Source organism: Scylla paramamosain, chromosome 1, assembly GCF_035594125.1.
Source record: "Scylla paramamosain isolate STU-SP2022 chromosome 1, ASM3559412v1, whole genome shotgun sequence".
Classification (NCBI taxonomy): domain Eukaryota; kingdom Metazoa; phylum Arthropoda; class Malacostraca; order Decapoda; family Portunidae; genus Scylla; species Scylla paramamosain.
Genome location: NC_087151.1, coordinates 5,812,878 through 5,822,500, shown reverse-complemented (window position 1 = coordinate 5,822,500; position 9,623 = coordinate 5,812,878). Strand labels below are relative to the sequence as shown.

Sequence of the window (9,623 nt, the reverse complement as noted above, 5' to 3'; positions counted from 1 at the left end):
TTCACACAGCAGAAAGTGGGTCCATAATATCAATGTTGCCAGACCAGTGGTTGGAGCTTTTGTCACACTGTATGAGGAACTCAGAAGAGATACAAAAAAGTTTTTCAACTACTTCAGAATGAGCAAAGAATCATTCGATGAGCTCCTCAACAGGTTGAGTCCTCTACTTTGCCATCAAAAAATGTTCTTTGCATCGTCACTCATAGACTCAAAGCCCGGGTTCAGATGATTGCAGACTTCCCTCCATGCTGCAGTGGTTTCAGTCTTGGACTTATATGCTTCAAGGCTTTTGTCCCAGAGAACAGGCCTCTCTTCAACCAGGCTAATCAACAATTCAACGTCTACATCAACGTCTTCCATTATCAATGGTGAGCAATACTATAAACACGTCTGTGGTCAGGAAACGACTGAAGTGGTGTGACACGCTACTCGCGCCGTCCACTTCAGACGGCGGAACGTCGACACGTTTGAACAAGTCCATAGAGACCTGTGTACATTTCACGCCGTCGACGGCGCAACGCCGTGCCGTTTCCAAATGGGCGCCGTTGTGACAACGGCGGCCGTCCACGGCGCCAAGTCGTTCACGGCGTCGGTCGATACGTGTGAAGGCGTCCATAGACATCCATGGTTATTTGAGAGAACGACGTCGTGCCGTGGACGGCGGACGGCGTAAAGTCGATACGTCTGAAAGGGGCCTAACTGGAACTCTGACTGGGACTGAGTGGAACTGAGGACTGGCTACGCATGTGGGTTATATTTATCTCAGAGAAGTGGATCAAGAGTACAGTTTCCGGGATGAAGAGTGACCACGAAATGCCACGAAATGGGGTGGAAAAGTCAATGATAGAGCTCGTTATTTTGGCCAATGACCAGGAAGGAAAGACTCAGAAGCGAACGCAGGTGTTTTCCCTAAGGACTGAAAGTGGTTGTGAAATTCCGTTTAGAGGTAGAAAAGGAGGAGAAAGGTTAAAAATAGAATAGACTGGCTGGCCATGGACACACGTGGGATGAATATATGAGTATGAACACATCGCATGTGGGCTGGATATATGAAATGATGAATATACATATGAATAATAATAATTGTTAAGACTGATACAAGTCCTCACTACACCACTTAAAATTTTCATGGACCCATAAACTTGGATTCATTATCACGACCGAGACAATGCTGACGTTCATTTGTTTTAATTTTGACCATTCCGGCCTGCACACCATTAACATTCTGGGCCAGGAGGCCATTCAGGTGACTCTTGATGTGAGTCCGAACACTGAGAGCAACACGCAAAGCAAAAGCCAGGTCATAGTCGTCGCTGTGTTGCTTTCCTACCACATGCGCTTGAAAAATCAACTCTGCCCCTGTCCTCAAGGACAGGATAGCCTGTCTCAGTGGAGGACAGAGTATTGGGGCGGTCGGAATTGTAGTGCCGGGACGTAATATTAAGCTAATATAATTAATATTAGGGATCACCTGAAGATCCGCCACCCCAGCCGCACTCGGGGTGGCAGATCTTCAGGTGAGACAATCTGGGGTGGCGGATCTTCAGGTGATCCCATACTTTTAATGAAGTAAACTTTTTTCTGCATTTTTTATATCCACTCTGTTTTTTAATGCGTTCATGTTGTTAGGTTCGGTTAGGTTAGGTTAGGCTAACCTAACCTAACCAAGTGAGAGAGTCTGGGGTGGCGGATCTTCAGGTGATCCCTGTGGGGCGGCGGATCTTCAGGTGATCCAATATTAGGTTAATATAAGTAGAATTAAGTTAGTATAAGAATTATTGGTAAGGTTTAGTCGTTATTACATCATGCATACATCCCCGAGACATACAGACAGACAGACAACATGTTGACGCCCGCGGGAAATGGGTGATCGATTTTTTTTTTTTTTTTTTTTTTATGAATAAAGGCATTATTTTCATTCAAGATATTAGCTTGTGGCTAGAATTTTTCACCTTGTTACTCAGAAGAACAAATATACCAGGTCATGATATGAGTAAAGTAATGTAAACGTTTATTATACGGTTGAAACAAATCATTTGCGAATTACCTTGAAGAAGAATCTGAAAACTACGGAGGTTCGTAGCGTGGGGACGCCAGCCTGATTTCCCACTTAGAGAGATCTTGGCTTGCTTATACTATAGGTATGTCGCTCTAAGTTTGAAGTAATTAATATTCATATTTGTAGATATATTTTCTTATAAATACATCACTCAGAGAGATCTTGGCTTGCTTACACTACAGGGAAGCCAGTGGAAGTAAAGGAAAAGTCTGTCTGTGCGTCCCTCGTGTGTGTGTGTTTGGTTAGGTATACTTAATACAGTAGTGTGAGAACGGAGAGTTTTAGTTCACGGATTACTAAGGTTGAGCAGTATTTCTCGTTATCATACGGGGACGAAACCACCTGGTTCGGTCCTTGGAATGTTAATTAGGCTGTGTTATACTAGGGTTATAGGAAAATGTAATAAGGAGATTGTTTATTCTTATGTAAGCACCAGTGAATTATTTTTCAAGTCACGTGCGTGAATAATACCACCCTCGCCAGGTGAATGAGACTGTACACTCATGTACTCGTAATATCCAAACACTAATGCCCATTATTGTTATTGGTGAATGTATGAAGTATGTCAAGTGATTAGTTCGGCCAGTATTTACACTATTGTAATGAAATCTTCACCGCTACTAAAAGGATACTTTACGCTACCTGATGTAATATGAATGACGTGTGAATTAGTATTAACGCTACCACAAGTGAAGGAAAAATAAAGACCATAAATCAGCGAGTGTGGATATTTCTTCACCAACTAGTTAGTTAAAGAAAATAAATAAATAAAATAAAATAAAATAAAATAAATAAATAATAAATAACCCCTGGCTTTCGAGTGGCACACAGGGAGGGGGCTTACAGAATAACTGGAAAATCTACCACATTTTCCAACCGAGTTCGTTTTACATTAAAAAAAAAAAAAAACGCTGTATACTGAGAAAAGGGAGAGAGAGAGAGAGAGAGAGAGAGAGAGAGAGAGAGAGAGAGAGAGAGAGAAACACGTCATTTGTATGTTATCAAACCAACTAATAGAATATAAGGAACATAATTAGTCACCACCATCAAGCAGAGAGCAAAAAAATGTGATAAAACAAGTTAAACACTACGCACATTATCTCAGTTCCGATATGTATCATTACCTTGGGAAGAATGCTATTATTTCCTCTTTTCTATATAAATTGAGCTTATTCATTTAAGTTATACAATTGACAAGCAACCTTGGAAATTCTGCCACATATGAAACAAACAATCATTTTTTGGTGCAAAATCTTAGCAGGACACTGATGAAGATTATGTTCGTATCAATGCCTCCCACCGTCTTCTCTTCAGGTGCCGCATTTTCCTTTGGAAATACAACCCATTTTTTCACACCTTGGTTCTCTTTTCGTGGTGTGTTCGTTTAGTTAACCACAGCACATGTATAGATTTTAAAACAGCAATTCAAAGTCGTATCTCCCGACTCAAATTTGCCCAGTTTTATTTATTTACTCGTATTTATTTTATTTATTTATTTAATTATTTATTTATCTTTTATTATTTATTTATTTATTTAATCCACTTAGTTATTTATTTTCTATCATTTATTTATTTATTTATTTATTCATTTTATTTTTTATTTATTTATTATTTCATTTTTTATTTATTTTTATTCTATTTTATTTTTATTTTTTTATTTTTTTCATTTATTTTTTTATATTTTTTATTTATTTATTTATTTATTTATTTATTTATTTGTGTGTGTGTGTGTGTGTGTGTGTGTGTGTGTGTGTGTGTGTGTGTGTGTGTGTGTGTGTGTGTGTGTGTGTGTGTGTGTTTTCGATAAGTCGGTTTGTCTGATATCTGCCGGTTCTGCAACCAAGTAGTACTTGCTCGATTCTTTTCGGGATTTGGCAGATACTGTGAAAACTAGTGGAAAAAAAAGTTTCAAGTTAAATATGTAGCAGGATAGAGATATATAAGATAGAGATATGTGTGAAAACACATAGCTTCCTTGCGACTATTTGAATTATAACATCTGTTTTATAGAGTGTGCATCATCGATTTGCGTGGATATATTAACATAAACACTTAGGATCAACGTTTTGTGAAACACAGACACGGTGTAGCTGCCCTGAAGCAGCTAAAGGATTTTAGACCCACACAGTGACGCGAATCGTTTATTGCATTCGGTCAAAGCTGAAGACATACATAATAAACATAAGACATGCGTAGCACTACTAACCATTACATACTGTATCAACATAATACATCACTAATCGTGGATTATGCTAATTAGGACAATCGACCCCTCGTAATACAGATGTGGAACTCACGTGTTTGGGGTCTTAAGGAGGCCTGTCACCAAGCAACACCTGCGTCTGTATTGTAGTGGTCCAATCTTTCCTGGAGAAGTCATACCCTAACTCGGTGGCGGTACAAAGGAATCTGTCCCTCCGGGCTTCGTTCCTGTTGGCCCTCGGCGCCTCACGCCTACCCATCTTACCCTTAGGTCAGCAATAGTTCCCGGGTGACTCATTCCTTTACGGAGATCCCTCTGTGTCTTATCTACCCTACGAGCCATGTCAACAATTTTAACACATAAACGCGACCCTCACTACCTCTCTGCAGTTAAGCTCTCCACAGCTAGTTCCTCTCACACATCACTACTGCAATTAACTACTGTAATGAATTCAGTTTACTTAATCTCTACCCTAACTTAGTTTCCTTAGTGTTACCCATGCTTCATATACTAGTTCACTTTAACTCACATAACACATATCATGTTATTTAGCATACGCTTACTCAACAACAACTTTCACCCGCTCGGTGGTCTTTCACCAGCTCGGCGGTAACATACTGTATAGGGTCGCATACCGAGTCCTCCATTAAAACAGCCAGTGACCACTTGCAACTTATTAGCCCATCACGTTCGATGATCCCAATTCGCACTTTTTCGCAGCTTGAGGCTCGGTTTCTTTCTCGTCACCGTTCAGTCACGATTTACAAACGTACAGTACAGACGACACGAGTGCCGCATCAGGCACTCTGCGGCTCACACAAAAGGGGACATCATTGTTTTTTTGTTTTTTTTTACGGACGATATAAAGTTAAGTAAATTACATGTTTTACTGTGAGCATGGCTTTGTGCAATGATAGCGGACACATACTATTCCCGAACGATTAGAGACACAAGACCGACCTCCTGGGTGGAGCACGTCATATCAAGGTTCTGGCCTGCAGCTAGATGGCTGTTTTCAGCGGAAAGTGTGCATTCTACAGTGTTTCGTCGTTTCTTTACCAACACGCAAATTACTGCCTTTGAGTACATGAAAATCATTCCTTCATCATCTGTAATAAATGTATCATCACTTGAACACTTGATCAGAAGACAATGAGTGAGAAGTGTACTGGCTTGTAAACTTGTGCGCAGGCGAGATGATAGCTCGATTCATCCATCCCCTCACCTGAAACATGGGAAAGGGAGCGGTTTAAGAACATAAGAACATAAGAAATAAGGGAAGCTGCATGAAGCCACCAGGCTTACACGTGGCAGTCCCTGTATGAAACATACCCGCCTATTTCCACCTATCATCCCCATCCATAAACCCGTCTAATCCTTTCTTAAAGCTCCCCAATGTCCTAGCACTAATAACATGATTACTGAGTCCGTTCCACTCATCTACAACTCTATTTGAGAACCAATTTCCTCCTATCTCTTTCCCTAATGTCCTATCAATAAGCTCCCTAATGTCCTATCACTAACAACATGATTACTGAGTCCGTTCCACTCATCTGCTACTCTATTTGAGAACCAGTTTTTCATATCTCCTTCCTAAACCTAATTTTTTTCAAGTTTGAACCCGTTATTTCTTGTTCTATCCTGGTTGCTGATCCTAAGAATTTTGCTTACATCCCCCTTGTTATAACCCTTATACCACTTTTCAAGACTTCTATCAGGTCCCCTCTTAACCTACGTCTCTCAAAAAAATGTAAATTTAACAGCTTCAATCTCGCCTCGTAAGGAATACTCCTCATCCCCTGTATCCTTTTACTCATTCTCCTCTGTACTGATTCTAATAGAATGACTAAAATGATACAGAGGATGAGAAGTATTCCTTACGAGGCGAGATTGAAGTTGTTAAATTTACATTCTTTAGAGAGACGTAGGTTAAGAGGGGACCTAATAGAAGTCTTTAAGTGGTATAAGGGTTATAACAAGGGGGATGTAAGCAAAATTCTTAGGATCAGCAACCAGGGTAGAACAAGAAATAACGGGTACAAACTTGAAAAAAAAAAATTAGGTTTAGGAAGGAGATATGAAAAAACTGGTTCTCAAATAGAGTAGTAGATGAGTGGAACGGACTCAGTAATCATGTTGTTAGTGATAGGACATTAGGGAGCTTTAAGAGAAGATTAGACAGGTTCATGGATGGGAATAATAGATGGAAATAGGTAGGTATATTTCATACAGGGACTGCCACGTGTAAGCCTGGTCGCTTCTTGCAGCTTCCCTTATTTCTTATGTTCTTATGTTCTTAACTTAACAAGTTCGTCAGGCAAGACTTCCCCTTCGTGAAGCCATGCTGTGACTGATTTATCAAGTTATGTTTGTCTAAATGCTCCCTAATATTCTTCACTATCATTGACTTCAATATTTTACCCACAGCTGAAGTTAAGCTGACAGATCTATAATTAGACGCTAAAGTTTTGTATCCTTTCTTAAAGATGGGTACTACATTAGCCTGCCTCCACATTAGAAAAAAGGATACAGGGGATGAGAAGTACAGGGTACGAGAAAAATTTAGGTGTTATAGTTAGCTCTGAACTCCGTCTAGGAAAACGATGCATAGACCCAAGTGATTTCCTAAAGATAGAAACTAACGGCTCACTAATAACCTCTTTGCATTCCTTAATTAAGTACTCTGGGATATATGTCGTCTGGTCCTGGTGTCTTGAACTTTTTTTTTTTTTTTTTTTTTGTCTATCTAGGCTATCTGTCAGCTTCTCATTCTCATCTGCTCTAAACATCTGTTCACTATTTGGCATATCCTGCATGTTTTCCTGGGTGAAGACAGTTAAAAAATACTCCTTCAGAATTTTACTAATCTCCTCCCCAGAACTAACCAGCTCCCCATCTGGTGCCTTTAATGGACCTAAGTTAATGCCCAGTGGGACCATAAACCCCAGCCGGCAAGGTAAGTGGCTTGGCCTTGGAAGACAAGGGGCGCCACTGACGAAAGGTCAAGCACTCCTTACATTTCTGTCATTTAATCAGAAATCTTTTTATTACGTACTTCTTGCGGCACTACGGCTTTCCTCATCAAGAACTGTGTAATCATAATGTCTCAAGAATATATATATATATATATATATATATATATATATATATATATATATATATATATATATATATATATATATATATATATATATATATATATATATATATATATATATATATATATATATATATATATATATATATATATATATATATATATATATATATATATATATATATATATATATATATATATATATATATATATATAAAATGGGGAGGGAGAAAATACAGAGGAGAAAGAGGAAGCGCTTGATCTGGGTGAGGGACTCAAGGAATTAGCAGCAACACAGGGAAGGGCAGACCACTGTCTAGGAGAGCCAGGTATCTGGCAGTGTTTATCGTGTTACCAAAACAATGTCAAACTCCCCGCCACACCTCGGGACACCGCCACAGATTGGGGAAAAAATCCAGGGCCCGCCAAGTTCCGGCGTGAGGGAGGGACTTCAGTCTCTAACGTTTGAGAATATGATTGTAGCGTTTATACCCTCCACATGTAGGTCATTCTTATCATTCCCCACGACTATTACAAATAAAAAAAAAGTCTTCTTTTCACTAATATGAATACAACGTGTTACAGAAGCGCTTCAGTAGGTGAACTTTGTACCATTGTGGCACGCGATGTGGCGAGCAGCACAGCGTCGACCATAACAACAAGCACGTGCAGCCACGACAAGAAACCATTACTGGCAGTTTTGTTGTATCATAATAATTAAATCACACACACACACACACACACACACACACACACACAGAGTACATGTGGTGTAGGTGACCTCGCCAATACTCATCTCCACAGGTGGGCGTTATCATGATGAATTATCGTGATTTGAAGTAATTTTTTTTTTTTTTATTTAAAATATCAATATCATTATCGCTAGTATCGAGATTCTGGACATTGATGTATCGAGTATCGGTTATCGGGTGATAAATTTATAGACATTGATTATCGGTTATCGCCGATAAGGATATAAAATATCAATATCATTATCGCTGGTATCGAGATTCTGGACATTGATGTATCGAGTATCGGTTATCGGGTGATAAATTTATAGACATTGATTATCGGTTATCGCCGATAAGGTTGTCGATTTATCGGTTATAGTGATTTTTTTTTTTTTTTCTCTCGTTATCGCGCCCAGCTATGCTAATCTCAGTGCAAGTGTTCTCGATGCCATTAAATTGCAGGTGAGGTCATATGGAAGTTAATAACAAAACTTAAAGATGCCGTTCAGTGAAAATTCAAATGTTGCTCCAATCCCCTTGAAATTTATATATATATATATATATATATATATATATATATATATATATATATATATATATATATATATATATATATATATATATATATATATATATATATATATATATATATATATAGATAGATAGATAGATAGATAGATAGATAGATAGATAGATAGATAGATAGATAGATAGATACATATATATATATATATATATATATATATATATATATATATATATATATATATATATATATATATATATATATATATATATATATATATATATATATATATATATATATATATATATATATATATATATCATTTTTTTTTTTTTTTTTTTTGCTATCTGTAAAATCAATCTCCTTCCTCATGAATCAGCATAGGTCTTTTTTTTTTTTTTATGTAGGACTAAGATGCCAGTCCCAGGAAATGGTCCAAAGCGATATTCAAAAATTGAAGGATAAGCGTCTTGAAACCTCCCTCTTGAAGGAATTCAAGTCATAGGAAGGTGGAAATACAGAAGCAGGCAGGGAGTTCCAGAGTTTACCAGAGAAAGAGATGAATGACTGAGAATACTGGTTAACTCTTGCATTAGAGAGGTGGACAGAATAGGGGTGAGAGAAAGAAGAAAGTCTTGTGCAGCGAGGCCGCGGGAGGAGGGGAGGCATGCAGTTAGCAAGATCAGAAAAGCAGTTAGCATGAAAATAGCGGTAGAAGACAGCAAGAGATGCAACATGGCGGCGATGAGAGAGAGGCTGAAGACAGTCAGTTAGAGGAGAGGAGTTGATGAGACGAAAAGCTTTTGATTTCACCCTGTCTAGAAGAGCGGTATGAGTGGAACCCCTACAGTCATGTGAAGTATACTCCATACATGGACCCGGATAAGACCCTTGTATAGAGTTAGCAGCTGGGGAGGGGGGGTGAGAAAAACTCGCGGAGACGTCTCAGAACGCCTAACTTCATAGAAGCTTTATACCACTCGATAACACAATCGTTCCTCATCATT

General features: G+C 38.5%; 1 long non-coding RNA gene across 2 annotated transcripts in view; it reads right to left on the bottom strand.

Annotated features, from left to right (window-relative positions):
• The window catches only part of LOC135095785 (uncharacterized), a 15,182-nt gene extending 13,744 nt beyond the window's left edge, over positions 1 to 1,438 (bottom strand). For both annotated transcript variants that reach the window (XR_010264502.1, XR_010264521.1), the window contains exon 1: positions 1 to 1,438. This exon is cut by the window's left edge and continues 1,273 nt beyond it. This is a non-coding gene — a long non-coding RNA (uncharacterized LOC135095785).
• Between the last annotated feature and the right edge of the window lie 8,185 nt (positions 1,439 to 9,623).